The sequence below is a fragment of the Pelecanus crispus genome, chromosome 16, assembly GCF_030463565.1.
Source record: "Pelecanus crispus isolate bPelCri1 chromosome 16, bPelCri1.pri, whole genome shotgun sequence".
Lineage (NCBI taxonomy): Eukaryota > Metazoa > Chordata > Aves > Pelecaniformes > Pelecanidae > Pelecanus > Pelecanus crispus.
The window spans coordinates 4,541,319-4,558,938 of record NC_134658.1 but is presented as its reverse complement, the minus strand read 5'-3'; the positions used below and the strand labels follow the sequence as shown (position 1 = coordinate 4,558,938).

At 59.3% G+C, this 17,620-nt stretch overlaps 1 protein-coding gene across 1 annotated transcript in view; it reads left to right on the top strand.

Moving 5' to 3' along the window:
- The first annotated feature begins 3,557 nt into the window (after nucleotides 1-3,557).
- The window catches only part of EPB41 (erythrocyte membrane protein band 4.1), a 100,488-nt gene continuing 86,425 nt past the window's right edge, over nucleotides 3,558-17,620 (top strand). Inside the window, exon 1 of the mRNA XM_075722041.1 lies at nucleotides 3,558-3,601. The gene's annotated coding sequence lies outside the window, so the exon portion shown is untranslated. The remainder of the gene's footprint in view (nucleotides 3,602-17,620) is intronic.

The window sequence follows — 17,620 nt, the reverse complement described above, 5'->3', positions numbered from 1 at the left end:
AGCCCTTCCCCATCCTTGTACCCGCCTTTCGCCCTCCCACGTGCTTTCCCGTCAGCAGCTTTGTTCCAGCTCGGTTTGCTCCTAGAGAGGCCGGATCCTCTGCTGGGTGACCCCTTCTCCGGGCAGCTCAAGGCTGGGCTGTCTTTTTTTCCCCGTTAAATTCCTTTTCGCCTTGCGTGCCAGCGAGGGTGACAGCGAAGACAAGGACGCAGCGAGTTGTGCAGTGTCACCGCAGGAGATGTAGCGCGGCTCCGGCCTCCTGCAGAAGACCTGAGCCCAGGAAGGGGTTTCTTGGTAGAAGAAAGGATCCAGCCGGGCCGTAGCTTTGCCGCCGGTGCTGGCGGGGCGGCGTTCCCTGGGGCCTGTTTCGGACCCAGGTGCTGCTCCTGGCAGTTTTTAGTGCCTCCATGAACGCGTCCTATTGTGCCTTTCGGTAATATCTCCCGAAATGGCCCCGGGGTGGGAGAGGGGCTGGACTCCGCCGGCTCACACATCCACAGCGGGGCTGCAGCTACATTTCGGCTCCGCAGTCGTTGCTTGTAGGTCATCAGCTGGAGGAACGCGGTTCAGCTCGGGTCTCCCCCGGGGAGTTTAAAGCACTGGCAAGAAAAATGCCCGTAGTTGTAAACGGAGCAGATCTCATCTGGAGTTCCCGAGGCAGCGGCACGGAAAGCCGCGTGGTGCTGGGGTCTCCAGCGGTGGGATCCCCTTCTTGCCGCGGGCCTGCGCGGGGCTCTCTGCCCTTGACCGCGTGCTGATGGCCGCCCGTCGCTCCAGGAGGGGCCACCGGCACGGGAGCGGTCCCGTAGCCCCCGGCCCAGCTGGCCCAGCCAGCAGCAGCGCTCCCACACGCCTCGGCCGCTCCGCGGGATCTCTGAAGGCTCGGCAGTCGTGTTCCGTCCCTGCTGATTTTAGCAGAAGCATCCAGGTAAAGGCCCGATCTCATTCCTTAAATCTTCCCTGCCTTCGCCCTTTTCCCATCACTGGAAATCACGATGAATTCCTGTCCCAGCCGGGCAGCAGCCGGGGCCACGCTGCAGCCCCGAGGCTTCACCCCACCCCAACTCGCACCCCAAATTCGGTGCCGCAGGATCCTCCCAGCCGCCGGTGACGCTGAAACGCCTGCTCAGCCCCTCTTCCCGCTCTCAGCCTGCGGAAGCTTGTGAGCCTTCAGCCTCCTGTTACCTGTAATCAGTTTGAACTGTAAATAACTTATCTGATGATGTTTTGGTTTGTTGTTTTTTTTTTTTTTTAAAGGCCTTTGTACAGTTTTTGTATCCTTTCAGCATAACCTCGCTCGGGGCCTCTTCTCCCCTTGCCCTCCAGGTCTGCTCTGAACTTTTCTCCTGCCGTGTACGCGGCTTCCGAGTGTAAAACTACGCTGAGGTTGCACTTTACTCAACGCTAATAAATCTCTCTTTATTTTTTATATCCCTGGCAGCATCCCTCTGTGCGAGGCTCCTGCCTGGTTCCCCCCCCGGCCTTGTCCCAGTGCCCCCAGCTTGCTGGGACCAGTGCTGGGACGCTCAGCAAAGCCGATGCCGGGGTGGGGAGGGGAGGGGGGCCCCGGGGGGTCCCTGTTCCCCCTCCCAAATATCAGCGCGGCTGGCGTTAGTGTCTGACTGGCACCTCTGCAGCCACAAAACGCGGCTCCTGCTTGGGGGGGGGGCACAAGCGGAGCCCCCCCTCCGCCTGCTTAAGGACCCAGAAGTCCTTAATGCTGGGTTAAAAATAACCCCGGGAGCAGATGTGAGCAGGAGTCGGCGATAACGGGGCCGGGGCGCGAGGGGCTTTGCGGTGGCTTAACAGCTTACGGGCTCATCCCCCTCATCACATCAGCCGCGGGCTCCCCCCGCTCCCACCCCGGCACCGCGGCGGGGGCCGGCGGCTCTTCCTCCTCCCCAAACCTTCCTCCTCCTCCTCCCCCCGGGAGGCCTCAGGGTGCCCTGGGGAGAGGCAGGTGAGGGCGCGATGAGCCCCCGTCAGAGCGCCGGGGCCTGGAGCCCGGAGCAGGATCCGTCCCGTCGCTCCCTGGGGAGCCCCGGGGACGCGGTGCCGGCCCTCGCAGCGTCCCCAGGGCCGTGGCCGTTAGGTGGCACCAGGCAGCGCCCCACGGGGACACCGGGTCCCCAAGGCGGGGGGGGACCCTGGGTGCCTGGGGTGCAGGGCCTCAGCCTGCCCCTGGGGGCACCCGGCTGCTGAGCACAGCCCCGGGGCGGCACCCACCACCGCTGCAGGGCCACCACCGCGGCCACAGGGCCACCACTGCCATGGCAGGGCCACCACCACTGCGGGGCCACCACTGCCATGGCAGGGCCACCACTGCTATGGCAGGGCCGCCACCACTGCCATGGCAGGGCCACCACTGCCCCTGCCACAGGGCCACCACCACTGCCACAGGGCCACCACCACTGCCACAGGGCCACTACTGCTGTTGCAGGGCCACCAATGCCACAGCAGGGCCACCACCACTGCCACAGGGCCACCACCACTGCAGGGCCACTACTGCTGCTGCAGGGCCACCACCGCTGCAGCAGGGCCGCCACCACCACCATGGTAGGGCCACCACTGCCATGGTAGGGTCATCACTGCCACTGCAGGGCCACCACCACTGTGGCAGGGCCACCACTGCCATGACAGGGCCACCACTGCCATGGTAGGGTCATCACTACCACTGCAGGGCCACCACTGCCATGACAGGGCCACCACTGCCACGCCACAGGGCCACCACCACTGCTGCAGGGCCACCACCGCTGCCATGGTAGGACCACCACCACCACCCCAGGGCCACCACCACCACCCCAGGGCCACCACCGCGGCCTGGCCGGCCGGGAGGGCAGCGAGGCCCTGGGCGCAGGGGAGGGGTTCCAGCCCACCGCCCCCTCCACAGGGGGAGCCCCGCTGCCCCGTTATCGCCCGCAGCTGCCGCCTGCGCGGCACCGATAGCCCGGGCGTGGCCCGGCGCTGGCCCGGGATAAGGGTGGGCGTTTGGGGACCCCGGCGAGGAGCAGGGGTGGCTCCGGCCCCGCCGCCCTTATCGGCCCCGGCCATGCCGCGCGCGGGGCAGCGTCGTCCCCGGGCCCCCCCGGCGAGCCCCCGGCTGCTGCGGCGCGGGCAGGGCCGGGATTTTCCCCAAAAACAGGGAAAAAAGGGGAGGGAGGGAAAGGGCGAGCTGGGGCGCCCCGGTGCCGCGCGGTGGGGGGGGATCTGGGGGGGATCTGGGCGCTGCCGCGGTGCCAGCGGGGACCCCGGCCCGGGGGTACCTCGGGGCCGCTTTCTCCTTATATGGGGTGGTGACGTCACGGCGGCGCTGGGAGGCCAGCGGTGAGGTCACGCGCCCCCCCGCGCGGAGGGGGGGGGATCCCCTCGCCCCGCCCCTTCGCGCCCCATGACGCCACGCTGCCACCTGCCCGCCCCGCCCACTGCAGCGCTGCGTCACGGCCCCGGCCCCGCCCCCTCGGCGGCGCTGACGGGCGGCGGCGGCAGCCAGTGGGCGCGGCCGGCGGCGCGGGGTGGGCGGGGCGCGCCGCTGACGTCGGGGGGGGCGGGGCCTGCGGTGCAGGTGGAGGCGGCGCGGAGCGGAGCCGCGGCCCCGGCCCGGGTGAGCGGGGGGGGCGGGCTGGGGGCCCGGGGGCTGGGGGGCGGGGGCCGGTCGGGGCAAGCGAGTGGGGGTGCTCGGGGGGGGGGGGGGGTCGGGCTGGGTGCGGGGACCCCGGAGAGCGGGCGCGGGGGTCGTGGGGAGCCGCGGGGCGCCCTGGGCTGGGGGAGGCACCGCGGGGGGGGGGCGTGGGGCGCCCTGGGCTGGGGGACCCCCGGTGGGGCCGGGCTGGGGGGCACCGGGGCCGTGGCGGGGCCCCCCGAGGGGCCGGGGCTGCGCGGGGCCGAAGGGGAGGCTGCGGGGGGGGGGACGACCCGCAGCGGGCTCCGGCCCCGGGGGTGCTGGGGCTCGGGGGGCCCGGCCCCGCGGGGGATGCCGGCCGCCGGGTCGGGGGTCCCCCCCCGGGGTTGTTCCCGCTGGCGCAGCCGAGGGGGGGAGGTGGGAGCAGGCTCGGGGAGCCGTGTCCCCCCTGCACCCCGCGGCAGCGGCACCGGGCGCCCCTCCCTGTGGCTCCCGCCGGGGCGTCTGGGTCCGGCTCCCGCTTCCCGGCGGCGTTTGCCGCTCGCTGGGCTTGTGCCGGAGCCGCAGCCTCAGCCCTGGGCTTTGGGGCGCCCGCGCTCTCTCCCCCCTCTCCAAGGCGCCGGCTGCGTCCGCCGAGACGGTTCCCGAAGCAGCAGCAGCGGCCGAGCTGCGGAGCACCGGGAGCCTCCTCCTCCCGTCGATGCCTGTGCCGGTGCGGATCGATGCCGCGCTCAACCGGGCAGCGCTAAAACCTCGCCACCAACTCTCCGTGCCGTTCCTCCCGCGCAAATGCGGGAGCGGGACGCTCATCTCGCCACATCCCCTTTTAGACGGGGGAGCTTGCGCTGATGTTGCAACCAGAGGAGCACGCGGAGGGACTTGGCGTCCCCGGCAATCTCTTCCTTTCCCAAATTTCGCCTTCCTGCAGCCGTAGCGGGACGAGGGGTCGCTGAACCTGCTCGCTGGTCTGTGCCGCAGGCTGCACTGGGGGCTTCTGCATTCCCCGCTTCCCAGTGGGCTCGGCAGGTGCCGCGGGGTCCGAGCCGCTGGCCGGAGTCGCCGGGGGCAGCGGCTATCTTTAGGGCTGTGTTGCAACGGAGGGGTGTGCCTTGGCTCAGCACTGCCGGCAGCCGCCTCCTCGCCCCAGGATTGACTTACGCCGAGGCTCCCGCGTGGGAAGAATCAACATTTGCTCCGCGGTTGGCGGGAGCGGGTGTTGGGGTGCCCCGTCCTCCGTGGGGTCCGCAGCTGAAGGGGCTGAAGGCTGGGGCCGGGCGGCGTTGGCCGCTGCCTGCAGCGGGGTCTCTGCCAAGGCCGCTGGCCAGCCCCGCTGGCTCGGGTGGGCAGGGGCTGACGTCGGGCGACGCACGCCCTGCGCGAGGTCAGGCTGCGCGGGGCCGTGGTTCGGCGCGGGGGGCACCGACGCCCCCCCCGGCACCGGCACGCGTGCTCTGCGACTGCCCGGCAGCGGGACCGGGCGAGCCGGAGCAAACGGCCGGGATGGGGAAGGCCGACGGTGCGAGGAAATCTCTGCTGCCCTGCGGGAGAGGAGCTGCCTTGGGGCGCGGGAGCAAGTTAGGTTCTGGAAGGCGCACCCCAAAACCGTCTCCGTCCCTCTGCTGCTCCCTTCCTAAGGATTTAATGAAGGCGCGGATGCAGCTCCGGGAGAGCCAGGGTCAGGGCTGCCGGCAGCAGCGCGCGCTCCCCTCGGCATCCTCTTTCTGCCGGAGTAACCCGGTTAGTCCGTGGGAGTAACTTGCACCCGCGCCAGAGCCTCGGGTGACGAGGGACTGAGGTTCCCTGTTCGGCTTAATCCTTCCTCCGCAGCCATTGCCCTGCTCGTGCTAAACGTGCCCGTGGGTGATGCGGCTACGCCGTGCCCGTCCCCGAAAGGAGGCAGCCGAAACTTGTGGAGCAGTTTGTGTCCCCCCCGGGTGCGCGGCCGTGGGCTGGCTCCTCTCGGGGCGCGGGGGCGTGCATAGCCGTGGGTCTCCCCCAGCTCGTCGCGGTGCCGGCAGCCCCTCCTGTTTCTCGCCCAAAGCGGGGCACGTGCCGCTTCTGCGTGTCGTGATGGTAACGGCGAGTCAGCGGCAGCAAAAAGTTCCTCCGTGCATCAAGCTGCTTCCCCGTGGTCGTGCTCAAGCTGTTTTGCGGGCGGCGGGGGCCTTCCCCATCCCCTTGCCCGGCTTTGCCTCGCGCTTAAGAGGAACTTCAGGCCTTCTCGAGAGGGTTTGAAACCCTGCCGAGGAGAGAAAGTGCCTTCTCATCCGCGGCGGTGCTGCTCTGACGAGGCGCTCTCCTCCCGGCGCGCAGCCTGGCAGCTGCTGGAATTGCCTGCAGCCGCATCTCTCCGCACCGCGTGTCCCCCCCCGGGCCGGCGTGGTCCTTTCGGAGCCGCCGGTGGGTGAAGGTCGCTCGGAGGGTAAGCAGAACATCAGCCGTTCTCTGAGCAAGGGACTTTGAAGATATGTCACTAATTTAATAGATAACGAAGCTTTTTCTGAGCTCCATCCGCAGCCGTTCCCTGGGGAGGAGAGCGGGCTGCAGACGGTCCCTACCTCGGAGGGCAGACACCGTCCTTGCTGCGCCGAGCAGCGTTTTGCCTTTGTGCGTGTTCCCAGCTGCGGGAGGAGGCTCAAGGCCACGGTGGCTGGAAGGTTGGGGTCGGAATTGGCTCTTGGCCACGCTGGATGCTGCGGGCTGGAGGTGTGGGAGCTGCCTGAGGTGTGATTTGGGTGGGGGGGGTGGACTCACCCACCGTCAGCCTGGAGATTTCTCTTTGCATGAGCTGCCCAGGAAGGATTTGGATGTTTTGGTTGTCCCTTTTACGCATTTTTTTTCTTCACCTAGTGATTTGTGTGAGGCTCTGAGTCAGGCTTCGTGGGGAGATGCTGCAGCCGGCTCTCCGTGCTTGGCCCGGGACCAGCACTGGGTGTGGGACCGCGGCCGGTGCGTGGGGATGACCCCTCTGAGTGGTCTTGCACACTGGGCGCTCCGCTGAGGCCGTGGCGGCTCGGTTCGTGGCTCGGTTCGTGGCTCGGTTCGTGGCTCGGTTCACGGCTCTCGGGGTCCCTTACGCTGTGAGCACCGGGGCCGTGCTGAGCCGTGCCCGGCTGGGCTGGTGGGGACAGGCAGGGTGGGCTCGGTGGGGCTGCGTGCCCCGGGCTGGTGGGGTTCCACCGACGCGGCCGGCCCGTCTGCGTGCTTCTCCCCACTAGAGGTTGCTGATGAACAGAGCATTTTTCTTTCCCTGGCTCTGACGGAGCAGCGGGGTCTTGAATTTGCAGGGCTGAGCATCCCGGCCTGAGCTTTTCCTGCTGATTCACCCTGGAGACAGCAGCGGGCTTCCCCCCGCGGCGGCCGCGTTCAGGGGGCGCATCTGCTCCCCTGCCAGGCCCACAATACATCTCCCCACTTCATTAGGTCTTAATTAGGCAAATGCACCGGGACCGTGCGCGAGGCCATTGCCAGGGGACACGCACGGATCATGCGTGGAGCCGGGCACCAGGGATGCCGGCTCCCACCCTGCCTGCCCCGGGGGTGCTGACAGGGTTTTTCCAGCTGGACACTGAATGCGGAATGAGTTCAGCTGGTCAGATCGTTTTCCCGGAGGGTGTGTGCGCAGCGATAACCGCTTCACCCCTCCGGCGTATCCCAACGGGCAGAAAGGCCAAGGATTAGTTAAGCGACGGGAGGGATACTTCACCGCCGGACACAGCCACGCCGGCACGGTGAAGCCGCCCGGTAGACACAAAGGAGACTTCTCCAGGCAGCTGGGTTAGTGCCTATCGCCTGGGCAGGATGGTAGTCTGGAAAACAACCCCAGACCCTGGGAGATGATTAATCACGTACCAATTAGGTGTAAAATGAAAGGCAGTTGCTGCCGCATGGCAATAGCTGCAGTGGAAGGTGTCTGGGAAGGAATTGGCGGCGTTGCACAAGACCCCGCTGCCTTTGCTAGGTACGGGCACTGCCAGGAGGGCAGCGCGGTGCCAGCTGGCTCCGGCACCGAGCAGGCAGCGCGGCTTCCCCGACAATGGCAGAGCGGTGCTTTACATAATCTGGGACTTGCAAAACAAGCTTGAAGGTCTGGAAAATCCTCCTGCTATTGTTGGTGCTCAAAGTTTGCTGAATTTCCTGGTTTGATCGGCGGGTCTGGTTTTTGTTTTGGGACCGCAACGGGGAAAAAATGCACTTTGCACAGAGAGAAGAAAAGGGCGTTCGTGGCGTTTAATCCACGCCTGCTCCTTAGATGAAACCATTTTTGTGGTTCACAAGAGGTTTTGAGCAGCTGCTCGCAGCTTTATAGGGCTGCAGAGGACTCTTCGTCTATCCAATTAGCATGGTTTGTCTCTAGTTCTCTCCTGATGCCCCCCAAGAAAATCCTGAAATATCAGACGTGCAGGCACGGGGCGCCGTGGGCAGTGCACACGCAGGCACCATCTGGGCTCCCGGCCCGAGTGTCTGCTCGGGGGCAGAAAACACTGGGTCAGAACGGCTTTGTGTTCTCTGAGCCTCGCGTGTTGGGCCCTGCTGCTCTGGGAAGGCGCTAAAGCTGCCTCTCGCTTGCAGATTTTAGGAGGAGAGGCTGGAAGGGGGCTTGGGTCGTCTTTATGTTGCGGTGCCTCTTAGCTAGAGTTGTCTGCTGCTGCGTCCTGCAGCTTGGCGATTTGAAGGCAGCTGGGAGATCGCACCCGGGAGGATGCTGAGGCTGTCGGGAGCCACCCCAGCCCCACACCGGCCCGTGGGCTCACCAGCGGCGTGTTGCCTGGCCCCTGGGAAGCGTTTTGGGGTGTAGGGCCTGCCCTCGCTCCTCCGTTTGCTCATCCCAAAGCCTTCTGCCAGCACAACTAAAGCCGCTGACGCCCTGTGCGCTATTCAATTAAATGAATGAATCCCGTTAAAATGTTCCCTGCTCCTCTTCCTAAATAGGTGACTAAGAAACCCGCCTTCCCCTGCCGTTCCTGGGAAAGCCTGTTTTGGTAGCAAGGAATGAGATTAAGTTCTTGCTGGTCCGCTTAATGTGAGGCAAGTTTTGGCACCCTGGTAAGCAGCAAAACAGGAGGAGGAACCCTGGCCTGACGGCACGAATGCATCCTCTTTTATTAGAGGCGGCTTCGAGCTCCTTTCATGTAGGTAATTACATTTGGCCACGGTTGACCTGAGCTGGCTTTGAGCAACAAGGGGGTATGAGGCTTGACGTGTGCTGGGAGTTTTTGGAGTGACCAAGCTCCGACCGCAGCGGTGTTAAAGCAATCTTGTAGGCGGTGCGAACAAGCCAGCGCATCGCAGCGATGGAGTGGGAGACGCGGGGGAGCTCTGAGCTTGTTTGCAGCCTGGGGAACCCGGTGTCGGTGCTGAGCTCTGCTTGGCCTGTGTGGGAGCTGGGGTGGACCAATGTCTTGCAGCATCAATGTAGCCAGGGCGTTAACGCAGCTGATGCATTACAGCATTTAGCATGCTGGATGTGACCTCCGTGAGCTGATCCCTGCTTGGTTGCTGTCCCCTGATTGCAGCGATGGCGTAGCTGCTTGCCAGACAGCACCAGCCTTTAAGGGCTTGCGTTTCTGTATCCGCTCTCCAAATACCCTTGGAGGTGGGGTAAGCTGTTTGCGGGTCCTTCAGAACTTGAGGGGAGCCCTTTCTCTGCGTTGAGGGTCTGTATCAAACAGGAACAGCACCACGTCGCCTCCCGGCATCTGCATGAACTTGAACGCTGAGCACGGGAGTGATGGGAGGGCAGATGCTTGCCCAGCCCTGAGCCACGTTGGGCTGTAACGTGACTTTCTCCGTCTGTGTTGATGTTGTGCGGGGGTGCCTGGGTCTGAGGTGGAGGTGAAGGTGAACCTCTCCCGTACGGTCGGGATCGGCCTCAGTCAATCCACGGCTGCGAGGAGCCTCGCCGCGGGCTGGCAGATGGGGTCAGCGCTGCTCGGGGATTTCCTTGGATGCCGAGTGGAGGTTTTTAATAGCAAATGTGGTCGTCTGTATCATCGTGTAGCTTGAGACCTGTCCCTTAAAAATACCGACTGGCAGCTGGGATGTGATTGAGCGCAAGAAGTCCATTCTTTTCAGAATTTTTTCCCTGGGTTTGAGTAAAAAAGAAGTATGGTTTAAACGTATCACTGGTGATGCTAATGTGCTCATGGGTTTGGGGTGCAGTTCCTCCCTGGGAGGCAGCCTGGGGAAAGCCCTGCCTTTCTCGGGAAGGTCGCTCAGCTGTGTGCGATGGTCGGATCCTTCCCGGTGTGCTGAGCTGTGTCAGATCCTGTGCCTCGGCCGAGTGCCAAGGCTTCACCCTTCTAGGAAAGGCAGCGGGGGCCGGTGTGGGTTTCCCTTGCTGCCCGCTGCCAGCCCATGGGTGCCTCGCGAGCGGCAGTCGGAGGCATTGGGGAAGCATGCGGGAAGCGTCCAGAGTTGCAGATGGCTGGTGCTGGGGTTGCGGTGCTGTTTGATCCATCCGAGCTGCCTTTCGGTGGGAATACACAAGATATCCGAGCACAGAATCGATCCATGCTGCTGGCCAGGCTTTTTCCTGGTGCCTGTTTTTCCCCCACTGCTGTAGCAGGAGGCAAACGTGGTTGCGGCAGCTGCCTGGCTCTGGCAGTTTGCGTCTTGCCTCCCCTACAAACTGGCTTCAAACTTCTTGGCTTTCTGGCCCCCTGTTCTGGTCGATACGAGGCTGTTATCGGAGCTCAGCAAACTGTGATGATCACGTCCAAGCGCTGTACCTCAAACCACCTTGGCAGCGCTGGGCTGGATGAAGAAGCTCATTTGCATGGGGCGGTTAATTCTCTGTACGTTTTAATCTCTGCGACCATCTGTGTTCTTGCCTGGGCTGGGGAGATGGGAGTTCTTGGGATTTATTCCAGGGGGTGAATGTGGAGAGGACTGCTTATTCTGTGTCTGCCGAAAACTGCCCCGAGTCAAAGCAGGACAGCCTCATTAACTCTGGGAACATTTGTTCCTGCATCTTAAGGCAAGGAGGCCTTGACGACATGTCAGCTCTATCCTGGAGGCACATCCTGAAAAACTGCAAGGAGAGAGCAGGGGCAAAAGGCACTTACTGAAAATGGGGACCCCTGTGAATGCTTGCCAGCGTACAAACCCAAACGTAGAGGGTCTGCGATGCGCTTGGCTGGCGCCCTGGAGGGCTGGGGTCCCTCCAGGGGAGGCTGTGTTGGTCTGGGGAGAGGAAGGGTGCTAAAGCACCTCCTGGCCACGCTAAAAGCCCTGCCCCAGGTTGTGGCAGCCTCTGGGGTATGAACCCGCCCCAGCAGCCGCCACTGCAGTCTCTGCCCTGGTGAACACCATGGCTGGAGCTCAGATTTGAGCTTCAGAAGCTGCTGATGAGACGGAGTTCCTCGGGACAGGGGTGCTCGCGTGCAGCACCAAAACCAGGGGACCAGTACCTATGGGTGGGATGCAGTAGCGTCTCCAGAGACCTGCGCAGGCTGCTGCTGACCAAGAGAGGCTTTTTTGCGAGCAATGCCTAAAGTCTTCCTCGTTTTGGGTTCTCACGTTTGCGAGCCTGAGGCTCTGCAGCTCATCGCAAGAGCCCCAGCCAGGATCCTGCTGACCACAGGCTCTGCACGTGGCATGGGCAAAGGCAGCGCTTGCTGCGGGCTCTGTCGAGGAACGCCTGTCCCGTGGGGCAGCGCGGCCCCGCCGAGGCTGCCGCTGACATCAAACCCAGAGGGAATGATCCCTGCCCTGTAATTAAGCTCTCTTCTGCTCCTGTTCACCATACTAATGAGTAGTCTCGTGGATGTGCTCCTTGGAGCCACAGTGCTCTGGATCCTCTGTGTGGCTCAGGAGCTGGAGGTGGCTTTCCAAGAGAGCCTCCTGCAAAGGGCAAACCCAGGTCTCCGTCCCTGTCTCACTGGGGTGAAGCTTGTGGGCTGGGAACCTTTGACTTGCAAGGCTTTTCCCTGGCTGCACCTTACTGGACTGCACCCTGCATGCTGTAAATTCGTTTGCCAACGTACACCCCGCTCTCTTAAGTGAGGAAAACCCTTCTTGCTGTTCGTGCTGCCGGGGCTGGCCGAGATGGAGATGTTTTCCCAACCTTTGGTTGAAGGACCGAGGCTGCCTCTTGAAAGGAGAGCTCTTCTTCACCTGCTTGCCAGGCTCTTGACATCAGTGGATAATAACACTTAAAACCAACCAGCACTCCACCTAAATCCTCTCCTGGTTCAGCAGTTCAGGGTTTCAGTCCGATAGAGATTGTCAGCATCGCGGTGCGTGCCGAAGGATGGGTGCGGGCTCGTGCCCGTCCCTCCGGCGTGGCAGGACGGCTGTAGAGGAGGTGCGTGGTCCTGTGCCCGGTGCAGCGCGGCGCCGTGCTAGGCTGCCCCTGCGTGCTGGCAGCGCTCGGCTGTGCGCTCGTGTCAAGCAGGTCCCCGGACCCTCGGTGGGGCTGCAGCGGGGGCCGAGGATCTGGCTGGATTTCGGCACCCTGCTCGTGTCCCAGCGTGTGCCCGCTGGAGCACACAGCCGGCCTTGCTGCGGCTGAGACCACCATTGCTCTCTTGAAACTCTTCATTTAGTTAATGATCCTTTTGTTGAGAGGATTAGGGTTTAGAGGCCTCTGGCAGAGTGTTAATTAAATTAAGTCTATGGGTGTTTTGTTGAGTTTTTAAAGCCCACTAGAGGGCTCAGCTGGAGCCCTGCGGAGCTGGGGCTGGAGGTGCTGGGCTGTGTCCATCCCCTGCAAAGTTTGCAGGACAAATTACGTAAGGCCGGAGGAGCCGGACGGACGGACGGACGCAGAAGCGCATGGGTCCCTCTGCACCGGCGCTCGCCGCTTCTCCAGCCCGGCTCTGCCCAGGGCTCGGCGGTGCCTGGCCCGTGCCGTGCCAGCCCGGGCACCGGCCGGGGCTCCGGAGGACGCCTGTGTCACCGCTCGCTGTATTATCAGCGTTAAGTAATGTGGGGCTGATGTGTTGGGTTTTGTTTTTTTTTTTTTTTCCTTCCCCACTTGGTGTTTACACTTCTAAGAAGTGGCTCAATGTGAACGTCCGGTTCCACCTTCGGTTCTGGGAAGAGTCGGACACTGAAGTTCGCTTATGTGAACTGTGTTGCCACGCTCATGTTAAAATACAAGTGTGAGCACTTGGCTTTGTGGCTTGAGGGGTTTTTCTGGCAGGTGTGTGGGGTTTTTCATGTTTAGGTGGAACTGCTTATTAACCAGTGTCTCTTCTCCTTTCTCTTCTATACACTGCCCCGTGATGGATTTTGGTGCCTTGCCTGCGTGGTTTGCCTGGCTGTCTCATCTCTGGGTAAGTACCTGCTTCTTTAGATCAGCGAGGGGAAATAGCTGAAATGAATCACTTGGACTTAAATAATGAACTGGCCTGTTTATTCCGTTTTAAACTCTAGAGCACTGATTGTTCTCAAACAGTGGGATTTATCTTATGTTTGTGTGTGTGTGTGAAGATTTTGGATATTGAAAAGCACTTCATATAGCAATTTCCAGGCCAGGTTTATAACATGCAAAAGCCCCCAGCAGTAGTTTTTCTTGCCAGCTTGGGCTGCGGAGCGCTGACCTGGCAATAAAAGCACACTAAGCGCCAGCAAGTGAGCAAAGGGAAGTGAAAACGCTTTTGGTAGTGGAAAGCAATGCTCCCTGTTTCTCCCCAGATGTCTCCTGACGGCTGTTGATGGTCAATCAGTGCCGTGGTTGTGTAAGGGACTCTCTGAAGGCTGGAGCGCAGCGCTGGGCTGGCTTCCCCTTTGCAAACCTGCAGATGCGCAGGGCATCGCAGGGCACGGAGAGGAGCCTGAGGCCCTTCTGGCAGGAGAGGAGGGGAAATGCGTGTCCAGCTTGGAGAAGTGCAGCGGGCACTGAGGTTTCCAGCTTGTGTTCACAGAGATCCGCCTTTGCGCAGAGGGAAGATTGTCCTGGCGGGGTGGATTCTTGTGGTTTCCCAGCAGAGGTTTGGTGCCTGCTCCTGAGCCTGGCTGTGAGGTGCTGTTTGTGCCTCTCAAAATAAAGGCATGTTTGCTCAGGGTGGAGGAAGGAGAGGGGTCTCTGCTTGGTAAAGCTGGTTCTCTGGAGGCAGTGGTGCCTTTGCATTGAGGTTGCTATCTCTGGGAAGTTCAGAAGTTTTTAACTGACTTATTTTTTTTAAATTTAAAGGATCCTCCTGCTAAGCTTTCCCCTTCCCTGTCCATTACCCCCCTTTCCCCAGTAACACCCTCTTCTCTCCTGGTAACGGAAAGGACTGAGTGTGTTTAGAGCAGCTCTGCTCCGTGCCCGAGCGCTCAGTGTACTGCCAGTCACTGATGAAAGACTTGAAGGGAAAGCAGAGGAAGGTGCTGGGAACAGATTGCTTTATTCTTAAACTCAGCATTATTATAAAATGCCTCACAGGGAGGGCAGGAGAGATGAATCAAATCCAAGCATAAACCTGTTGTTCTTACACAGAAGTAAGTGAAGCGCTATATTTGGAAGCTGAGCAGCTGTCTCCTGTTCTGAATGAGCTGTTCCTTGCTACCAAGTCTCTAAAAGAAGCATCATTAATTAACGAGAGAAACCGCCTTGATCAGAGATGCTGAGCTCCCATCCCCACCAAACACCCAGCAGTCATTTGAATGCAGAATAAAACTCCTCTGCGCAGAAGGTGTAACTGCAAGAAACGCAGGCTGGCAGCGTGCTGGCCAGCAGCTCGTATTTGGAGCAAAATGTGAGTGCTCACTCGTGGGACTGTCGGAGTGGGTTAGCGAGAGGCATGCCTCTACCAGTGCAGCGGCTGTAGCTGTGCCGGGCTGTCCCGGACCAGGCGAGCGGCAGCGGGGTCTTCCTCCGCTGTGCGCAGACCTTCAGGACACAGTCACCCTTCTGGTTATTGCTGTGTGACAAATCTCTGGTCAAGGGTGAATTTCTTCCTTGGGGAAAGCCGGTAACCTGAACAACCCCTGGTTTGCTCTCCCCAGAGCAGTCTCACTGCGACTTTTGTCTGTGTGAGCTGTCTGTTGTCTTTCATGTACTGCACAGAGAGTAGAGAATTGCATTTCAGTGGTCCTGCTTATTATAGGCTTTTGGGGTTTTGACCCTGATACGAGATGAAATTTGCTGCTTGCTGAATACTTGGTGTTAATCTTGGTCAGCAAACAAGAAAGCTAAGTGGTACCTTGTTAGCGATGGCAAAGATAAAGGTTGTGTGGTACAGTTTCACTGGATCAGGGACAGCCCTGACCTTCACCCAGCAGAGAAATTGGCAGGCTCAGGTTGCCTTTCCATCTTTAAGCCTGGCTTATCTCGTAGGTAAACATAAAATGCATAGGAGCTGTAGTAAGTGAATCTCCTCTCCTGGCCTGATAAGAGTGTTGGGCATCGGTCCTAAAAGTAACTCACCAGCAGCTTCCGTAAAGGGATGTGCTGTGAGAAGCTGGAGGGCGGAAACCATGAAGAAAAATGCTGAAGATGCAAGTGCAGCAAGAGGAGCCAGTGATGTTTGAGGTTGTGCTCTTGACCTTCAAGCTAAGATTAACATATGTTGCCATTATTTGAAGCCTGTCAAGAAATCCGAAGTGAGGTCATGCGTGCTGGCTGAAAAGCCGTTCAGAGCTTTCTTTGTGGCAAAGGAGGTGGTAAGCGCAGTGTGTCCGTTAGCGGGCTGCCGCTGGGCTGTGTCTGTCCAGACGTTGGCATGGGTGATGCTGGGAGCCACGTGTTGTGATCTTAAAGTTTACCTGTACACGAAATTGTTTCTTTCTATCCCTTAATTCACGGGTCACCTAGAGAAGGGCATTGCTTCGTGAAGCCGTTGAACAGCAGTTGTGTTGTCAACTCGGGTCTCACCTTAATTCTCGTTCACCTACAGCTCAAAGAAGAAGAACAGATACGGTCTCCTGCTTTTCCACCTTTCAGTGAGATTTTCTGCTTTGCACCTCTCCTGGCAGCGTGGTAGCAGGGTATCTCTTTCGCGTGTCCCACCCCTTCAGAAGAGACCATCAGAATCCCACGCGGTGTCAAGTTCTAGGGCTGGCTTAGCTCAGTGGTTTCACTTTAATGCTTTGTAAGGCAGTGAAATAGTTCTCATTGTGGTGTTTAAAATAGCAGTTCTGCCTTCTGAATTACCATCTAATTAGATGAAAGCAAAAACTCAAAAGCAAGTGAGCTTTCTGCATCTCTTGTTGCATAAGAAAAGCTGTTCTAGTTGACCTAAAAACCAACATTGAAAAACAGGCTAAGCAGAGATGCTTTCCTCCTAGCTCTGTGGGCAGTTTGTAGCAGTTGCTACTGTTCTTGGAGAGCCATTCATGCGGTGGCAGCTGCAAGCCCTCTTCAAAACAGTTACTCCTTTGAGACTTGCTTTCCTTTTGCTTGATGGTTGGAGGAACCCTGCTGTGGAGACAAATAATTAGAAATAAAAGATGGCAGCTTAATGATTATTAGCTTCTTTCTGATGCAGTCTGTGGTGAAAGCTGAATGCAGGGGTGAGATCTGGCTAGCGTGCATCTCAAAGCTGTTGCTGCGTCTCTTGCTCGCAAGATTACCATGTACACCGGTTTAAATCACAGCCTCTGTGGACCTGCAGAATGCGCTGAACTAACAGAGTTAGATTATTTATTTCAGTATCAAACCTTTTTCAGAGAGGACGACTCTCGGCAATTAACTGTGACAATGGGAACAGTTCAGATGAAGCATGCTTCCTGCCCCCTCCTCCCGTCTATCCATCCATACCCACAGCTTTCCTCTGCAACTTCTGATTTCCCCCCCTCCCCTCCTCCAGTACTTGGATTTGGCCTATAAATCTGAACCACTTTGGGTTTTCTTTATAAACTGAGCATGGAAAGATATGACCTTAAATAAAGCCTCAAAATGCCTTATTTTGTAAAGCTCCGGAAAAACTGGCAGCAATGTGATGCTATCCTCTGGGATTTTGTCCTATTGATATTAATCTTTTTGAAGCTGGTATCCATGACTGCCAGTTTCAAAGGTTAATATACTGCATTTCAACCAAGCTGAGAAGTCCTTTTTTTTTTTTTTTTTTTAATTTTGTGATATGGAAGCGTGCACCAATTAATCATGGCGCACCTGCAGAAATGCCTCTCTTAGCAGACTTTGGCTGTGCTGTTTTGGGTTGTGGGATCATCTGTGGAAAGGACTTGGGGTGATGAGTCTGATCCAGTTAGTAGCTTAAGACAAACCCTGCAAGGTCCAAGGAGATAGCAGGTAGGGGAAACAGCAGCGAACAAGGTGTTGCGGAGCTTCAGCTCTTGTTTCTGGAAGAAATAAGGTAGCCCATGCTCCATTTAGAAGTTGTATTTGCCGTAGCTAAAGTCTTAATTAAATAAATGTTAGCTCTTGCCAGGCATCCCTCACTGATGTGCAGGTCTAGCCTGCAATAATGAACTGCTGTCAGTTGTCTAGGGCTGCGTTCGCGGCTTGGGTGAATTTGCTGCCCGGCCTTTGGGTTACAAGTGATGTGTCAGTACAGAGTAGAGGGCTCTCTGCCAAGTACCCGGCTCTAAACTACTGCTAGGTACACATCGGTCCTAAATAAACCCCAATCTTGAAACTTGCCTTCCCTGAACCAAAGAGCTTGGAGTATTTTGAGGCCAAGGGAGCGTAATCTTTGGCCAGATTGGGAGCGTTAACAGCATGGAGTCAAATCTGCGCTTGAGCAGCCCCTTGTGAAAGCTTCACCTAACTGGTGCCTTTCTGGGGAGAAGCTGCAGCTCAAAAAACACCTACCTGGTCTTATTTAAATAGACCAGAGCCTCTCCTCACTGCAGTTTGACCTCTCATGCGTGCAAGGAGTAAATCAGCCGCTGACATCCTTTGTTTGTGGTATGGCTCTTCTGCCTCCCTGCCTTAGCGCTGGTCCCTAGGTGGCACTAACTGTTATTTTTGGGTTTATTTCAACAAAGGCTGCATAGCTGAGCTTGTCCCCCGCTGAAGTGACAGCTGCGTCTCTGGCCAAGCTGGCTGTCCGTGTTTGGTTTAGGAGGCTGGCACAAGGGCTTGAACTTCCTCCTGCTGCCCAAACA